Source organism: Gastrolobium bilobum, unplaced genomic scaffold (assembly GCF_033153095.1).
Source record: "Gastrolobium bilobum isolate Gb01-03AN ecotype WA unplaced genomic scaffold, APGP_CSIRO_Gbil_v1 utg18749, whole genome shotgun sequence".
NCBI classification, from domain to species: domain Eukaryota; kingdom Viridiplantae; phylum Streptophyta; class Magnoliopsida; order Fabales; family Fabaceae; genus Gastrolobium; species Gastrolobium bilobum.
Window position 1 is genome coordinate 73202 of NW_026895204.1, and position 17817 is coordinate 91018.

Consider the following 17817-nt stretch of genomic DNA (forward strand, 5'->3'; position numbering starts at 1 on the left):
TTAGGTGCTTCTCATATATAGAATTATGATATTACTAATAGCCATGTATACTTTTTCTTTTAAATTAAATTCAGAGGTCTGGTTGGCAATTTTTTTGTATGATTACTCCAACACTTATTTGACCACATGATTTACTCTATCCTTTGTGGGATAAATGCAGAAAAATAACATCAAGCTATTTAAGAATGGAATCATATATTAGCAAGAAAGAGAAGATTGATGACCATGGAATCACATATATGGTGTATACTAGACAAAAGGAAACAAACTACTTCTGAATTAAGTAAATCAGATCCCTGCAGTGCCATAAACTCAAATTCTTTAGCTCCTAAAGGAAAAGTTGATGGCCATGTAATCATGGTGGAGCATGCTGAAGAAAAGGATGAAGTAAGCTTGCTTTTCCCTTTTGAATCTTCACTGCTAGGTTTTTCTATATTTCATTATATACATAAGTAGTTGCCCAAATTGCTTTGAAACATAATGATTTCGTATTGTTTTTCTTTGGAATTCCTTTGTTATATTTCTTTCCGTTTTGGTAAGACTTTAACTCCTTGAATATAGAATTTATGTTTTATCATTTAATTCTATTACAATTATTTATGCATACGTTACTTTTTAACTGTTCCATATTATCTGTAGGTTTTTTTTTTTTTTTTTTATAAAGATATTCTCTGTAGGTTTAGAGTCACGAAGTTTGTTAGTTTCTTCTTCTTTTCTATCTCTTCAAGAAAATTTATTCTAGACTAGCATTTAATTAAAGAATAATGCTTGATTTCTACACTTACTAAAAGTCTAAAAGTGCACTTCATACCCTGCTTGAATATATTTTGAAAAGTCTCATAAGAATATTCTGAAAACTTGGTTGTAATATTATAATGGGTGACCTCGTGAAAGAATGACTTGAATCAACAATACTTATCATTTCATTTTAATGACTTCTCATAGTTGTGTAATCAACAGACTATTTTGATCAACAACGACACTACCTTTACCCAAACTACTTGGGCAACAGACAATTTTCATCACTGAAAAATTTTATTTATGTCTTAAGCATTGGATTACATATATACTAGAAAAAACTTGTTTAGGGATTTCAGTAAAATTTTCCTCACAAAATTCATGGCTAATTCGGTATCTGTCGCAAACCTCGAGAGAATCTGCGATGAAAAATAGTTGAAAGGATAAAATTTGCGACAAAAAATCCATAACAATTCCATCGCTAAACAGATTTTTTTCTAGTAGATATGTATTTAATCTTAGAAGGTACACTTTTAGAAATATTCACATTCTATTACTTTATAACATTGTCTAGTTAATGCTCAAGAAAATCATATTCTAATGTATTAAAATGGTAAAATGATTTTATCCGGTCAATAATAGGTAGCCTTACCCTGCATTTGTCAAAGGCTGATTATATGAATTGTGTAACACCCCGTGTATACCCGGAATATTAACATTACATCGTATTAAGCGGTGCTTAATTAAAAATGCGGAATATTCTTTTTCTTTTCAATTATGACGTCATTATTAATTATCAACTCGATTACTTAATCAATTTCATAAAATATCGTCTGTATGTAAAATTGCAATAAGACATCTACTGAAATACCTCAATATATAGATAAAGTGTGTATCTAAATCACGGCATTACATCAAGTAATCCGGACAATATCCTGATACATTATTACAACTCCAAAAGACTCAAGACATAATAATACTATGTGTCATGGACAATCCCCATGCTCACCAAATAACATAGTAAACAACAAGTCTCAACACAAAACTCCATAAACATAACTGAAGCTAAAAGCATATAAACCGCATGCAAATCCAGCATCCAATCATGGCAGCATAATATAACAACAATCTAACACTTAATCAATGTTGTACAAGCATCTCCCAAGATCATTTCAACACTTAGTCAATGTTTCCTCATATCATAAACATATAAACCACCTCAAGGCTCAACCTTTAACCTACATCATGTCATTTATCATGAAAATCTATAGAAAGTTCATATCTTTCTTACCAAGAAGCTTCTCCCAAGCAAGAGCAAGTGTCCAAGATTTCAAAAATAGAGGAGTGTCACTCGCAACACCAAAACTAGAAATCAAAACTCCAAGGATAATGTGTTTCTCCCTAAATCTCTAGACTTTAGGTTATTTTCATGGTGGGTTGACGAAAGGTGAGATATTGATGAGTATTCTTGCTGGTTTCAAAAGAAAAGATGAAAACCTACAGGGTAAGAGAGGAAGGGGCAGACCATAAGGGAGAGGGGCTGCTGTCTAGTGTCTTGAAAAATGAGGAAATGAAAATGAAGGGGGTGTGTGTGTGGGTCTAGGTCATATTAGTTATTGCCCATTTAACCAATGGTTAATTACTTACCTATCTCTCACTTAATTCTCTTTCTAACTTAAATATATTCTTTTTGTTGTCTTTTTAAATTTATGAAATTTAAGGAACAATAATAATCATTGGTTTGTCCCCTATGTTTCGGGTAATTTTGCCTACTGCAATTTTACCGCGAATACTCAATATTGGCCCTTTTTCTCTAAAAAGATGATTTGTTTAAAATAATTAAATCTTCCATATAATAATTCTCATTTAATTATTATTAAATCTCTAAAATCATAATTTTTTTAAGTTTTTGAGTAATTTGTCTACTTGTAGTTTTACCCTAAAATGACACTATTCACAATTTTCTCAAAACAATGATTTATTTCAAACAATTAAATCTCTAATCTAATAAACCTCGTTTAATTATTATTTAATTTCTAAAATCTCAAGTTAAAGGTTCGGGTTCTTACAAAAGTCATCAAGAACTGGTGAGTCTTATAAATTCTGTTAGAAATTACTTTTGAAGTAAAGCAAGCTTTAAAGGACAGGTTATTGTCTATTAATAAAATCATGAATGATGAATTTTCGTATATGAGGAATCCTATTATTAATTTCAATTTGCAGAAAGCTATTCTTGTGTGTTGCTGTTGTTTAATGAATGAATGATATTTTTTTTTTACTTTGTCCTCCTAAATCATAGAAGTTAACCTGACTTTACTTTTTCTGTGTAGTTTTGCAGTACTGTGCAAGATGTTGCAGACTCGTGCAGGACTGGTGCTACTAGTAATCTTATATTTGGCCTTGCCTTGGGATACAAGTATGTCATTATTCCACTTTTCGCTATTGCAGCTAGTATTTTTGTTTGTTTCAGCTTTGCTGCCATGTATGGTATTGTTGTTGCTGCACTTGGGATGTTGAGTATCATAGCCACTAGATTGGCTTTTGATGCATATGATCCAATCAATGACGATGCTGGAGGTATTGCTAAGATAGTTGGGATGAGTCACAGAATTCGAGAGAGAACTTATGCCCTTGATGATATAGGAAACAAAATTGTTGCCATTGAGAAGTTTTAGATTTTCTATTTTTTCAACCATTTTTCAATCTAATTCATTAAATTCTTGGAAACATCACTTTCTTGCTTGATGCTTGATATGCCAATATTCTACTTTAGAGGTTTGCCATTAGTTTTACTGCACTTGTGTCTCTAGCCCTCTTTGGAGCCTTGTATTTGAACAGTTGATATGCTGACTCCAAAGGTTTTTATTGGTTTGATCATGGGTGTAGTGCTTTCTTATTGGTTTTCTGCGTTGACCATGAAGAGTATGGGGAAAGCTACTCTGAAGATGGTTGAGGAAGTACGGAAGCAATGTATAATACACCTTAGTTATTTTGTTGTTTATCCTCAAAAACTTTTTAGGGCAGTGTTACAAGCTACTTGTTCGTCTTCTCCCTACTCCCTTTTATCGTTTGCTTCTGAGACAAATTTCTGCACCAATTTTACATATTGCTATCTCTGCATCCAACACAAATGGTTCTTGGGATAATGCCAAGAAGTACATTAAGGTAAATATTTTATTGGATGGTTTGAATTGTATGATTAATGTCTAATGAATCAATGATGTGGATTTTAGGGTAAATATTTGGCGTAATAGGCTAGGTCTTTTGATCATGCAAGAAGCCTTGGTCCAAAAGGTATATCCTTACAAAGCAGCTGTTATTCGTGACACCATTGAGGACCCTTTAAAGGTACATCTGTATTGTCGCTTAACATCCTTATCAAGTTGATGGCCGTTAAGTCTTTTGTGTTTGCTCCCTTTTTTGCTACACATGGTTGCTTACTCTTCAAGATCTAAAAATTTGATACAGAAGAGCATCGTCTTTCAATTTCTTATTAATTGCAGAACAAGGAAAAACCATCCATTTACTGTGCCTTTTCTTTTTTAATCTTAACTTGGTTGTCATGCAGGTTCTATTATTTTTAAAATCTTTCCCTCCCGGCCCAACCCTAAAATAAAGTATATTTTGTCTTGTCTGTAGCTTTGAGATACTTAATTAGCCTGAATCTGTAGAGAAAATTTTCCTTGTAAATAGGAGGTTGATGATGACGACGATGGTATTTAAATATCTTCTGTGTGGTCAGTTTCTTAGTATATCTTGCAGATGACCAAAATTTTGGGTTTTAATTTTGTTTGATATAGGCTATTCACATTGAAATACCTTATTGGTCTTGGACATGATAACAGAGATATGATATGATAAGATATGCTTATTTGGCCAGGCATTATATGGCTATGATCCACCAGTAACTGATAAAAGGTCAAGTATTGTCACTCATTGGATTATATGCATCAATAGCTGAATCTCTTCTCAAAACTTTTCTAGGACACGAGGGATGATTTCTATATCTCCTCAATTCTTCAATCTCTTCAAGATCAAACATGGTCTTAGACCCTTTTCTAACATAATCTTTTCCCGTCATTTTCTTATCCTCTTATATATTCCACTAAAAAGACCTCTTCCTCATTTCTTTCTTGATTTTGACTTCCTTGAACCACCACAACAAAAGCAACACTATGAAGGCCAACAATCACATGTCATCTTTGGCCTTTTCTCAGTTACTGGTGGATCATAGCCATATAATGCCTGACAAAATAAGCTTATCTTATCCTATTATATTTATGCAATTATGTCCATGACCAATAAGGTATTTCAATGTGAATAGCCTATATAAAAAAAATCAAAAACCAAAATTTTGGTCATCTGCAAGATATACTAAGAAACTGACCACGCAGAAGATATTTAAATACCGTTGTTGTCATCATCAACCTCCTGTTTACAAGAAAAATTTTCTCTACAGATTCAGGCTAATTAAGTATCTCAAAGCTACAGACAAGAGAAAATATACTTTATTATAGAGTTGGACCGGGAGGGAAAGATTTTAAAAATAATAGAACTTGCATGACAACAAGTTAAGATTAACAAAGAAAAGGCACAATAAATGGATGGTTTTTCCTTGTTCTGCAATTAATAAGAAATTGAAAGACGATGCTCTTCTGTATCAAATTTTTAGATCTTGAAGAGTAAGCGACCATGTGTAGCAAAAAAGGAAGCAAACACAAGAGACTTAACGGCCATCAACTTGATAAGGATGTTAAGTGACAATCCAGATGTACCTTTAAAGGGTCCTCAATGGTGTGACCAATAACAGCTGCTTTGTAAGGATATACCTTTTGGACCAAGGCTTCTTGCATGATCAAAAGACCCAGCCTATTACGCCAAATATTTACCCTAAAATCCACATCATTGATTTATTAGACATTAATCATACAATTCAAACCATCCTATAAAATACTTACCCTAATGTACTTCTTGGCATTATCCCAAGCACCATTTGTGTTGGATGCAGAGATAGCAATATGTAAAGTTGGTGCAGAAATATGTCTCAGAAGCAAATGATAAAAAGGAGTAGGGAGAAAACGAACAAGTAGCTTGTAACACTGCCCTAAAAAGTTATTGAGGATAAACAACACAATAACTTGGGGTGTATTATACATTGCTTCCGTACTTCCTCAACCATCTTCAGAGCAGCATTCCCCATACTCTTCATGGTCATCGAACAAAACCAATAAGGAATCACTGCACCCACGATCAAACCAACAAAAACCTTTGGAGTCAGCACATCGACTATTCAAATACAAGGCTCGAAAGAGGTCTAGAGACACAAGTGCAGCAAAACCAATGGCAAACCTCTAAAATAGAATATTGACATATCAAGCATCAAGTAGGAAAGTGATGTTTCCAGGAATTTAATGAATTAGATTGAAAGATGGTTGAAAAAATAGAAAATCTAAAACGTCCAAATGGTAGCAGTCGTGTTTCCTACAACATCAAGGGCATCAGTTCTCTCTCGAATTCTATGACTCATCCCAGCTATCTTAGCAATACCTCTAGCATTGTCACTGATTGGATTATATGCATCAATAGCCAATGTAGTGGCTATGGTACTCAGCATCCCAAGTGCAGCGACAACAATGCTATGCATGGTAGCAAAGCTGAAACAAACAAAAATACTAACTGCAATAGAAAAAATTGGAATAATAACAGACTTGTATCCTAAGGCAAGGCCAAATATAAGATTACCAGCAGCACCAGATCTATAAGAGTCTGCAATATCTTGCACAGGACTGCAAAACTATACAGAAAAAGTAAAGTCTAGCTAACATCAATGATTTAGAAGCACAAAGTAAAAAAATATTATTCATTAAATAAGAACAACACATAAGAATAGTTGCTTGCAAATCGAAATTAATACAAAGAGTCCTTAGATACGAAAATTCATCATTCATTATTTTATTAATAGACCAGAACCCATGCAATTTACATTTTCTCTCTTCTACTCTTTTGTTCTTCTTTATTTTCTTAATTTCAATTATGGTTTTCTACTTAGTCATGCTAGGCTAAGCGTTCTTTAATCATTCCAAGAATTAAGGATTCCGCGGTTGAATCCGGAGGACCTGCGCTTCATCTTGATCCAAATCGTTTCTCTTCCTTCAACTCAGATTTGAGTTCTGTGATTGCACTTAAGGTAAATGATTAAATATTAGATTTAATATTTAGGTTGATTAACCTGATGATCTTAAGTTAAACATTCTGATACTCCGTGATTGCGCTAGTAGATGCGCCATATTGATCAAAACGCTAGGCGATTGTCTAGAGAGGGGTTCCTAAGCAATTGCAAGGATTCCAAATTGCTTAGGGTCAACCACCATTTGGTAATCCTTTGTCTAATGATGGATATCGTGGAATCCTAATTCTTGAGTTGATTGCTATTAATTGATAATTTTCATTTTTAAATCCTTGTTTTTACTTTCTAATTTTAATCGCACAAAACCCCCTTTTTACTTCTTGTTTTTAAATAATCAATTAAGATCTTTGCAAATTTCTTGAGAGAAGATTTAGGTTGCCCACTTTATTACAAATCTTTATTTTTACAAACCTGATTAATTTGACGGAGTTCGACAGCTCAAGTCAGGTTCCTAAGAGTGAAGATGCTTGGAAGCGCCTGAGTTGACCCTTTTTGGAGGAAAAGTATGTTTTTTATATGACCTTTCATGTATAAAGTGAATTCATGAGTGGAGACTGTTCCATAATACCAGAGTTTATTGGGATTCATTTCTCATCCAGTTATGGGGGTGTAATTTAAATTACAGGTACATCAGTAGCAGGAGAGCCCTCAAAGGGCAAGGGACCAGTGCAGGGAGGATATAAGATTCGGTTGTAAGAGACACTTAGTTATTTTGGAAGATTGTATATGCATGTTTTGTATTGCATGACGTATAAGATCATGCATTTTATACAGTTGAAAATCATTTTAAGAGGTATATGTAGCCTATGTACAATTATGTATCTATGAGAGGATTGTGTATAGATGTGTATGTTGTCATGTCAAGTAGTTTATATTGTAATGACACGGAGCCATATTCAGGACATGTGTGCTTTTGGACTTTTCTGTATTTCAGGTGACAAGTTTAAATTGTGAGATTTTATCCCTGTATTAGTCTGATTTATAATCGTTATGCTGTCCATTAGACTCTATACAGAATGGTATAAATTATCATATCCAGATAATCATTGGTAATTGATTATGGTCATTTGGAATTTAGTTTGGGATTCAGTACAAATAAAATAAATAGTAGGGAATAATTAAAAAGAGAAAAATAAAAAAAGAAAAAGAATCGTCACGCAAAATTACATTGTGTAATTAGAAAATTTTATTAGCCTTCCGCTATTTTAATTTAATTTGATGCGCTTTTACAACCAAATGTGAGTTAACAATCCGTTTGTTAAATTAATCTGTATGATATAAATGTAGTGATTTGTGATGAGTAACTAATTTCCAATATTGCTTTGCAAATTGGTATGTCATGTTGGCTTTTTGACCCTTTTGCCGTTCATTAATTAATTAATAACCAATTTTTCCCAGATCCATAACTATCCACCAACCTGCCCCTGTTTAATCGACTACGTTGAAGGTTTAGTCGACTAAATAATCAAAATTCAGAAATCGCTTTGACACGAAATGTAGACGATTAAAATTCCCTCTTGATTGATTAAATTTCAGGACTTTTAATCGACTACAATAATTATGTAGTCGACTAAATGTCGGCAAAAATGTTTTTTAAAAACCCCCCATTTGGCAGAGGGGGGGTTTATTCAAACCCTAGTCGATTAACACCCCTCTCCCAAACCCCAAATCGATCTCCTCTAGAAGAACAATCGAAACCTGCGCGAGGCGTGTGGATTGCAGCTAAAAAACGCTCTAATTCGTGAATAGGTAAGCATTATGTTTTACGTTTTGTATTTTTTTTCTGTACACATGTTAGCCATACAATTGGGTGTTTTGTCTCTGATTTATGGTAGAATGCTGGTCAGTATACTGCAATGGGAAAGCTTTTTGTTATCTACATCAAGTTATTATGTTATTGTCATGCATGATTTTGAGAAAATTAACAACTTGTCTGTAATGGTCATGACAACACCAATGGAAAATTAAAAAGTATACTTTTTGTGGTTGTAGTTGAATACAGAAACATCAAAGAAACAGTACTTCTAAATTAGTTGTGCATGCTTTTTGTATCTTATGTAAATCTCACTTTAAATGTTCATTGTAGGTATTTCGTAAAAATGGCGGGCCGCATAAGACCAAGCAATGACGAACATGAGAGACGCACGAAGCTTCGACAAGATCGGCCTTCTTCGTCAAGGCCACAAGACGAAGAGCCTGATACTGTCCGGCCTTCTTAGTGTTAAAATTGCTTCCGATGTGACGTAGACAAAACACGTGACACGCAAATGGTGGCTGCCAACCGGCATGATCTCTTACAGCCCTTATGATGCTGGGATGACGATCTGATATTAGACAAATGCCATGCCTATGCGTGACATGAAAACGCATGAGGCTAAGAAATCACGACCAATCATCCAATCTCTCACCCGAGGAACAATAGCAAAAGCAATAGGCAGAATGTATCCATCTCCATCTTGTGACGTAGCAATCAAAAGGGTTCTTTTGTATTTACCGTATAAATACGTGCCATCAATTTGGATTATGGGTTTACAATATTTGAAGGCCTCAATGCACTGGTGAAAGGTCCAAAATACCCTGTGAAAGACAGCCTTATCGGTGTAAACTCGACGTTCATCAACACATTGGTCCGTATCAATCTTGAACACAGAACCCGGATTAACCTGCGTCATGTATGTCAGCCAACCAGGCAAGAATGCATATGATTTATCCCAGTCACCAAATAACTTCACAATGGCCTTCATTTTAGCCTTCCAAGCCTTCCTGTAACTTATGTTGTATCCATACAAACGTTGTACCCTCTCTTGAATAAGAACTGACTTTAAAGATGGATCTTCTTTTAACATACCTATAAAAAAAAATCTAAGTCAACACTGTAAAAATACAAACTGATAAACATAAACATACCTTAGAAAATTAGATACATCGAATAATACATACTCATAATGGCTGCACATATCACATCAGAATCCAACTGTCTATGATCCCGGGTAATACCTTGGTTTAGGCAGGTGTGTTCTTTGCCCCACTTACTGACCACCCAAGTATTTCCATTCTTCGGAAACAATGCCCTCACATACCAAGGACAACCATCATTATGGTGTCGACACTTCCTCACAAATCTATACTCATCACTTTTTGCCACAAAGGCAGTACGGTGAGCCTTCATACAATATAATTTCACTGCATGTTGCATTTCAGATTTGCTACGAAACTCCTGATACAAATATAATGGATCCCCTAATTTCCAGCCACTGTGCAAGTCATCATCACCATACAACACCTCTGTTTCATCATTAGGGTGATTAATGAAGGAATAATGTGGGCTTTCGTTTCAAAATGGCTCGATCTCAGAACCTACGTCAAAATTTATAAAGCCACCGTCAATACCAATGATAACACAAAGAAGAAATGTTAAATTAAATCTTTAATTCATAATCTTACCACTGCTAATAGGGTCAACACGAAGTGGTCGCGTAACCTTGGAACCCAGGTTTCCTGAGCTTGTGTCAGCATCGAAATCACCCTCTACGTCAGTATCTGACGTGTCACCTAGCGGAATAACACTCTCAGGTTCACCGTCCTCATCACTGTCAATATCCTCCTCATGCTCATCCTCGTCTATTTCCCTCAGTGTTATCTGACTTAAGACAGGTGCAGTGCAGATAAACCGATGACTCTGTCTTCTTGACTCTGACTTCTTTCATGCATAGGTGCAGATGAAGATTGACCACAGTCTATTTCAACATATATTTCAATAAAATTTTGAAATTTTCGGTCAACAATTGCATAAATGACACATTCCACATCTTCATCATCACATATATCGTTACCAATGTAGTATATAGCATCCTTACCGACTGTAGTCTCTACCCTGGGAATCATCCGTTGAACGCATTGGCTGCCTTGCAGGCCCAATTTTTGGTGAATTCTCCCTTTTAGCTCATTGTATGTAGTGCCCCGTTTGATTTTCAACATCTTCGTTTTTCCTTCAAATTGAACACCATTGGAGCCTTCATAATGCTTTCCATCATAGTAAATCAGTGTTACATACATGTTTGGATTTGTGCTCATCTTTCACACGGATTTGGGAGTAGGGTTCTGAAATTGGGGGTTTGGATTCGGATTTTGGGGGTTTGGAGTTGTGCAATGACAATAATTTCACAATATTAAGGCTTTAGGGATGGTGGGATGAAATAGATTGTGAGTGCAAGGATTACACATGACAAACAACATACATATTGGTTTACACAACGTTAATATTTGAAATGAGACTGAGAACTTGCAAAATATAGGGTTTCTGCCGACATTTAATCGACTAAATATTTCAATGTAGTCGATTAAAAGTCCCAAAATTTAATCAATCAAGAGGGATTTTTAATCGACTACATTTTGTGTCAACGCAATTTATGAATTTTGATTATTTAGTCGACTAAACCTTCAACGTAGTCGATTAAACACGAGCAGGTTGGTGGATAGTTATGGATCAGGGGAAAATTGGTCATTAATTAATTAATGAGACACAAAAGGGTCAAAAAGCCATGCCGTGTTGGTTGTAGATATTCATAATTTGCAAAATCATGTTTACTAATTGCTTAATATTTTTATTTTATCAGTTCCACTCAATAGAGCCCTCTCAATTGGCTTGCATAATAAGGCCATTTTATTGGCTTTTTTATTGGTTTAATGAAAAAAATATAGGTTTAATTTTTTTCCCAAATTATTTATCTTTCTAATGCGCGAAAAATAATATAAAAATATGTTAAATCTTAGAAAAATGAGTAGGTTCAGATTCCTATGTTTGGGATTAAAATGCTAAGCGTAGCTATTAGTGCTAATACAATGTGATTAAACTTAAGTGAACTACAAATAGCCACTTGCACAATAACCTAGGTCAGATTTTGATGTGCCTACGCAGAGATTTTTGATGCATTTGGCTGCCACCCTCTCCTTCACCCTTGCATAGCCTTCTTCTCCATAGAAAACCTTCAAGAGGTCACCTTTACTCTTGACTTCTTCATAAAGGCTTCATTTTTTAGTGTGCTGAAGCCTTGAGAGATTGAAAGGTGCTCCATTTCTGAGTTTAGCTTCTGAGTTTGAGAGGTTGTGTGTGCTGAGTTGGTGGTTCCCTTGGAGGAAGCCACTTACTTGTCTTTGGTTGCTTCAAGGAGCCATTTTGGTTGGTGAAAGGTCCCATCTTGTGATACATTTTCGTAGTCCTTGAAGGCCAGAACCATAGTGATGCGTAGAAGACTCCCATTTTGTCTCATTTTTGGAGTTTTGGAGCCTTGGAGGTATACATGATCACCTCCTTGTCATTTTGATGATTTAAGCTTGTTTAATCGGTTAAAAAGTAAAACTTGGATCATTTGAGTAAAAGACTAAGTTTCTGAGTTCAGAATAAGCTAATGAACATCTGTTTAGGGAGTCATTGGACTCCCAATCGCATTTGAACACTTAAAAATGGAGTTATGCAGTGAACAACTTGAGTTTCTGCATTCTGTCTGATAAGTATTCGAATACTTTTCGTGTAGTATTCAAATACTTATCCCTTGGTAGTCGAATACTCCTTGCAGGAGTATTGGGATACTTTTCTGGGAAGAAAAGTATTCGGATACCTTTGAAGAAGTATTCGAATACTAAAGAGTATTCAAATACAGTGAGTTTTGGTATTCGGATATTGTGATATTCAGATACTTGGAGTGTTGGTATTCGAATACCTTGTGGTATTCGAATACTTTAGTGAAAGTAATTGAATACTTTTTGGAGAGCTGGAGTATTCGAATACTACTCGGGGAGTATTCGAATACCTCCTGCAGAAACAACATGAAATGAGTTAAAATGAGTAAGAAAGCCTTAATCACTTAATGTAACCTTGGTAAATGGTTATTGATGATTATTACTGTATAAATAGATTGTGATTGTGCTGTTTGTGGGCTTTGAGCTAGTGTGGACTCTTGGCTTGGATTGTTAGCTTGCAAGGTAAGCTTTCGTGTCCTCGGTTTAGCCATTGTTTGTTCCACCATGTCCCATGGGGGATGGTTATATGCATGATGTGTTTTCATGTATTGTTTTGCTGAAATGCTATTGAACTGTTAAGTGCAAATGCTATATGATATATATGTGGTGTTCCGTCATAACAGGAAGCCATGGGGTGGTCCTGTGGGCGGGTACAGCATGGGCGTGTACTTATGTGGGTAATAGACGTATTCCTGTATTTCTCTGATCAGTAGAATAGTTATAACACACATGACATGAATATCTGCTGCATTGCACTGATTTTGGAACTGATATTGAATTACTTCTTTTAGAACTTATATTTCACATGTAAGTGAGCTTGGGGTGGAAGATCCTTGAGGACCCCTTGTCTTACTGAGATTTTTGTTTAGAGATCTCACCCCACTTTTGAGGCACCATTTCAGGTTCAGGTAATGCGGGGATTGAGACCTCTAGCGGCAGGAGGCCGGAGCTTAGCTGATTGCATGCTATTATGATGATTTTGCTGGATGCTGACATTGTTTTATCTTTACTGTTACGTTATTTGATTTGAGACTGTTGTTGGGCGTTGTTGCCTTATTTGGTGAGCATGGGGATTGTCCTTGACTTTTTGTTTTAGTTGTTTCAAGTTGTAACTAATAATGTATCAGGATATTGTCCGGACTACGTCTTGTAGTTCCGTGACTTAGATACTCACATCTATGTTATGAGGTATATCAGTTAGTTGTTGGATTTCAATCACATACATGCGATATTTTATAATTGGATTTTAATAATCAACTTAGCTAAGTATAATGACGTTAAAATTGAACAGAAAAAGTTATTCTGCATTTTTATATTATGAGTGGCTTAATACGATGACATGTTAACAAACCGGATTAACACGGGGTGTTACATTTTATTGTATCAGAGAACTTTCTAGAGAAAAGCCTGTATGTATTGCAATAACTTAGGATGTTTGGTTGCGAGTCTGTCTTGTGTGTTCTCTCTGTTGGATTTTGCTATAAAAATGCATATGTGACCACATTGCGTGTGCCTGATCAACTCATTCTTTGTGTATCTTGTGCAAGTCATGGTACTATCTAGGAGGAACCGTGAGACCGCTGAGGATCAGCCGAATCTTGTCCTGACTGCATTGGCTGAGATGCAGGCGGCTAGATTAGCCGATCAGGAGGCCACTAGTTGGCCAACCAGGCGATGATGGACGTTGTTCGAGAGGTGAACTGGAAGGCCACATAGGACGTTCTTGAGGCAAACAGGATGGCAAACATGACCATGATGAGGGTCATGTTGGAGGAGATGAGGGTTGGTTGCACTGAGGGTCAGTTTCCTCCACCACCACCTCCACCGCCACCACCACCACCGCCTCCACCTAGTCTGCAGGACGACAGCCAGAGCCATGTTGAGGGCACTGGTCATGTTACTGGGGTGATGGAGCCCTATTTGGAGCCTGCTGAGGATCACGATACTATAGACCGCCGGCTTAATTCTTTCCGCAAGCATAAGCCACCTTTCTTTGATGGGTCGCTTGAACCCATTGCTGCTGCGAGATGGCTGCAGGCATTGGAGAAGATCTTTTGGGTTAGGCAGTGTACTGACCCGCAGAAGCTGATATTCGCCACGTACATGCTGGAGGGCGATGCACATGAGTGGTGGATGAACACCTCTCGTGCCTATGAGATGCAGGGTGATATTATGACATGGCCATTCTTCGAGGACTGCTTTTTGGGCAGATACTTCCCTTACAATGCGCAGGAGAGCAAGCAGGGGAAGTTTGATAGATTGGTGCAGGGCTCGATGTCTGTTGACGAGTACCTGGCCAAGTTTAATGAGCTTGTGAAGTTCGCCCACTTTCGGGTGGCTGTGCCTACTCCGACCTTTTTGGCTGCTAAGTTCCGCAAGGGACTTAGTGAGGTGATTGCAGAGCATATTGCTGGAGCTGCATCAAGAGATTTTGGTACACTGGTACAGCAGTGTAAGGACATTGAGGATGTCTGCATTATGAGTAAGGCCAAGAGGGCCAAGATTGCTGAGACGAAGGGAACTGGTAGTTCCACTTCCTGGAAGGACATGAAGTTTACCGGGAATGGCAAGGGGAAGCAGTTGGCAGCTAGGCAAGTGCCAAATCAGTTTAAGAGGACTTCTGCTCAGGGGAGTATAATAAGACCTCCTACTCCCAGATGCTCGGGATGTGGGAAGGTTCATCTGGGGCCGTGTGCTACAGGCCAGACTATATGTTTCCAGTGTGGCAAGGAGGGCCACTATGCTAGAGAGTGTTCGTCGTCGACGGCGTGAGCTGCAGCCGTTGGAGCAGTTTCATTACAGATGGTTCCCCTTCCACCTATAGCGACACCTGTTGTGCCACCTGCCACGGGGCGAGTTTACACTTTGGATCGGCAGCAGTCGAACCGAGCTCCGAACCTTGTCAAAGGTCCTGTTTCCATTGGTGGATCATCTGTTGATGTATTGTTTGACTCCGGGCTACACATTCCTTTATTGCTACCCCGATTGCTGTGGGGCTTGAGTTGCCCATGTCTGTGCTTTCTCCACCGTTGCGGGTGACTCCCGCCACCGGAGAAAAATATGATTCTACCACTGTTCATCGCGATGTAGTGTTTCAGTGGGATGGCCGTGAGTTCTCAGTAGATCTGGTAGGATTGCCGATGGCCAATTTGGAGATTGTTCTGGGCATGGATTGGTTTTCCAGGAATTGTGTGATGATTGACTGTTGTGCCAAGCGAGTGGTGATGTCTTCGTGTGACACCATAGTCAGTTCCTTGCCTTATATATCATTATTACAGGCTAGGAGAGCCTTGAGTGCATGGGCATTCAGATATGTCATGTTGGGAGGTTTGGTGAGTGGGGCACAGGAGGATATCACTGGCATTCCTGTGGTGAGGGAATTCCTCGAGGTATTTCCTGAGGACATTCCTGAGTTTTCGCCGCAGAGGGAGATAGAGTTCTCCATTGACTTATTACCTGGTGTGGGACCCATTTCTTTGGCTCCATATCGGATGTCGCCACCAGAGTTGGCAGAACTGAAGAAGCACATTGAGGACCTTTCATGGAAAGGCTTCATTCGACCGAGTGTGTCTCCTTGGGAAGCACCGATCATTTTTGTGAAGAAGAAAGATGGGACTATGCGATTGTGTATCGACTACAGGTAGTTGAACAAGGTGACAATCAAGAACAAGTATCCCCTTCCGCGCATTGATGATCTGTTGGATCAGCTGAAGGGTGCTTGTGTGTATTCGAAGATCGATCTCCAATCCGGATACGATCAGATTCGGGTGAAGTCGAAGGATGTCCCGAAGACCGCGTTTCGTTCGAGATACGGTCACTATGAGTATTTGGTGATTCTGTTTGGACTCACCAATGCACCTGCTGTATTCATAGATTACATGAACAGGAATTTCCAACCGCATCTAGATTAGGTTGTGATTGTCTTCATTGACGATATATTGATTTACTCCAAGACTAAGGAGGAGCATGTCGAGCACTTGATGATTGTGTTGCAAGTGCTGAAGGAGAAAAGGCTTTATGCTACGCCTTCCAAATGTGAGTTTTGGCTCAAGTCCGTAAAGTTTTTGGGACATATGATTTCTGCAGAGGGAGTCGCAGTGGATCCTAACAAGATTGAAGCCGTGCTAGATTGGGAGAGGCCCAAGACGGTAACCGAAGTTAGGAGTTTTCTGGGTTTGGCAGGGTACTACAGGAGGTTCATCAAGGGACTTTCCATGCTGGTTCTGCCATTGACTCGCCTTACCCGCAAGGAGACTCTATTTGTGTGGACTCATGAGTGTGAGGAATATTTCCAGAAGTTAGAGGAGAGACTGACTACCGCACCTGTGTTGGTCCTTCCTGATCCTGCTGAGAAAGTTGAGTTGTACACCGACGCCTCCGGAAAGGGGCTCGGTTGTGTGTTGATGCAGTTGGGAAAGGTGATTGCCTATGCTTCTTGAAGCCTCATGAGAACTACCCGACTCATGATTTGGAGTTGGCTGCTATTGTGTTTGCTTTCAAGATTTGGAGGCATCATCTCTATGGCATGAAGTTTGCAGTATTCAGTGATTACAAGAGTTTGAAGTACTTGTTCGATCAAAAGGAGCTGAACATGAGGCAGAGGAGATGGATGGAGTATCTGAAGGACTACGACTTCGAGTTGAAGTACCATCCTGGCAAGGCCAATGTGGTAGCTGATGCTTTGTGTAAGAACCCGCATCGTTAATTAAGATATTTAATTAATTAATTATGCAAAATTAGGAAATGATTCCATAATTGACCCTAATAATTATTTATGAGGCTTAATAATCGTAATAAGTGATTAAGAATGCTGAAAGTCGCTTTTCGGAAGAAAAGTGCAGATACCGGTTCTGCTAGTCGGTATAAATGCGTGCCGAAAAAGTATCCCGAAAAATTAATGTAAGTGCATGATAATTACTAGAATAATATGTAGGACTTGTAAAACGAGTTTCAAGTCCAGATAATGAGAACTGGTGCTGGAAACCGGTACTGGCTTGGAAAAGCGCGTACCGGAAAAGTGCTCAGAAAATTATAAGAAAAATATGATAAATCTTAGAAAATTATGTAGTTTCAGAATCCAAAGTTTGGGATTAAAATGCTAAGCGTAGAAATTAAAGTTAATACTGTGTGTTTAAGTGGCTTGGGCTATAAATACCCTTTTAAGGGCACATAATCCTAGAAAACTACCTCTATGCGTGAGTGTCTTGTGGTGGCTGATCAGTTTTACTCTGTGTTGGTGCTCTCTTCCCTTGTGTGAGCCTTGTGACCTTCTACCTCCATGTTACCTCTTCCTAAACACTTGGGCTTGAGGGTGTGAGTCTTGTGAGCAGAAAAGAGTCATTTTCCTGAGTTTATGAGTTGTTGTTTGTGAG

At 37.8% G+C, this 17817-nt stretch overlaps 3 pseudogenes; 1 reads left to right on the top strand and 2 right to left on the bottom strand.

The window, feature by feature from the left end:
- The first annotated feature begins 225 nt into the window (after positions 1 to 225).
- LOC133299601 (pyrophosphate-energized vacuolar membrane proton pump 1-like) lies at positions 226 to 4699 on the top strand (annotated as a pseudogene).
- Positions 4700 to 5406: 707 nt separating this feature from the next.
- Positions 5407 to 5947, bottom strand: LOC133299609 (pyrophosphate-energized vacuolar membrane proton pump-like; annotated as a pseudogene).
- Positions 5948 to 5959: 12 nt separating this feature from the next.
- On the bottom strand, positions 5960 to 9669 carry LOC133299614 (pyrophosphate-energized vacuolar membrane proton pump-like; annotated as a pseudogene).
- Between the last annotated feature and the right edge of the window lie 8148 nt (positions 9670 to 17817).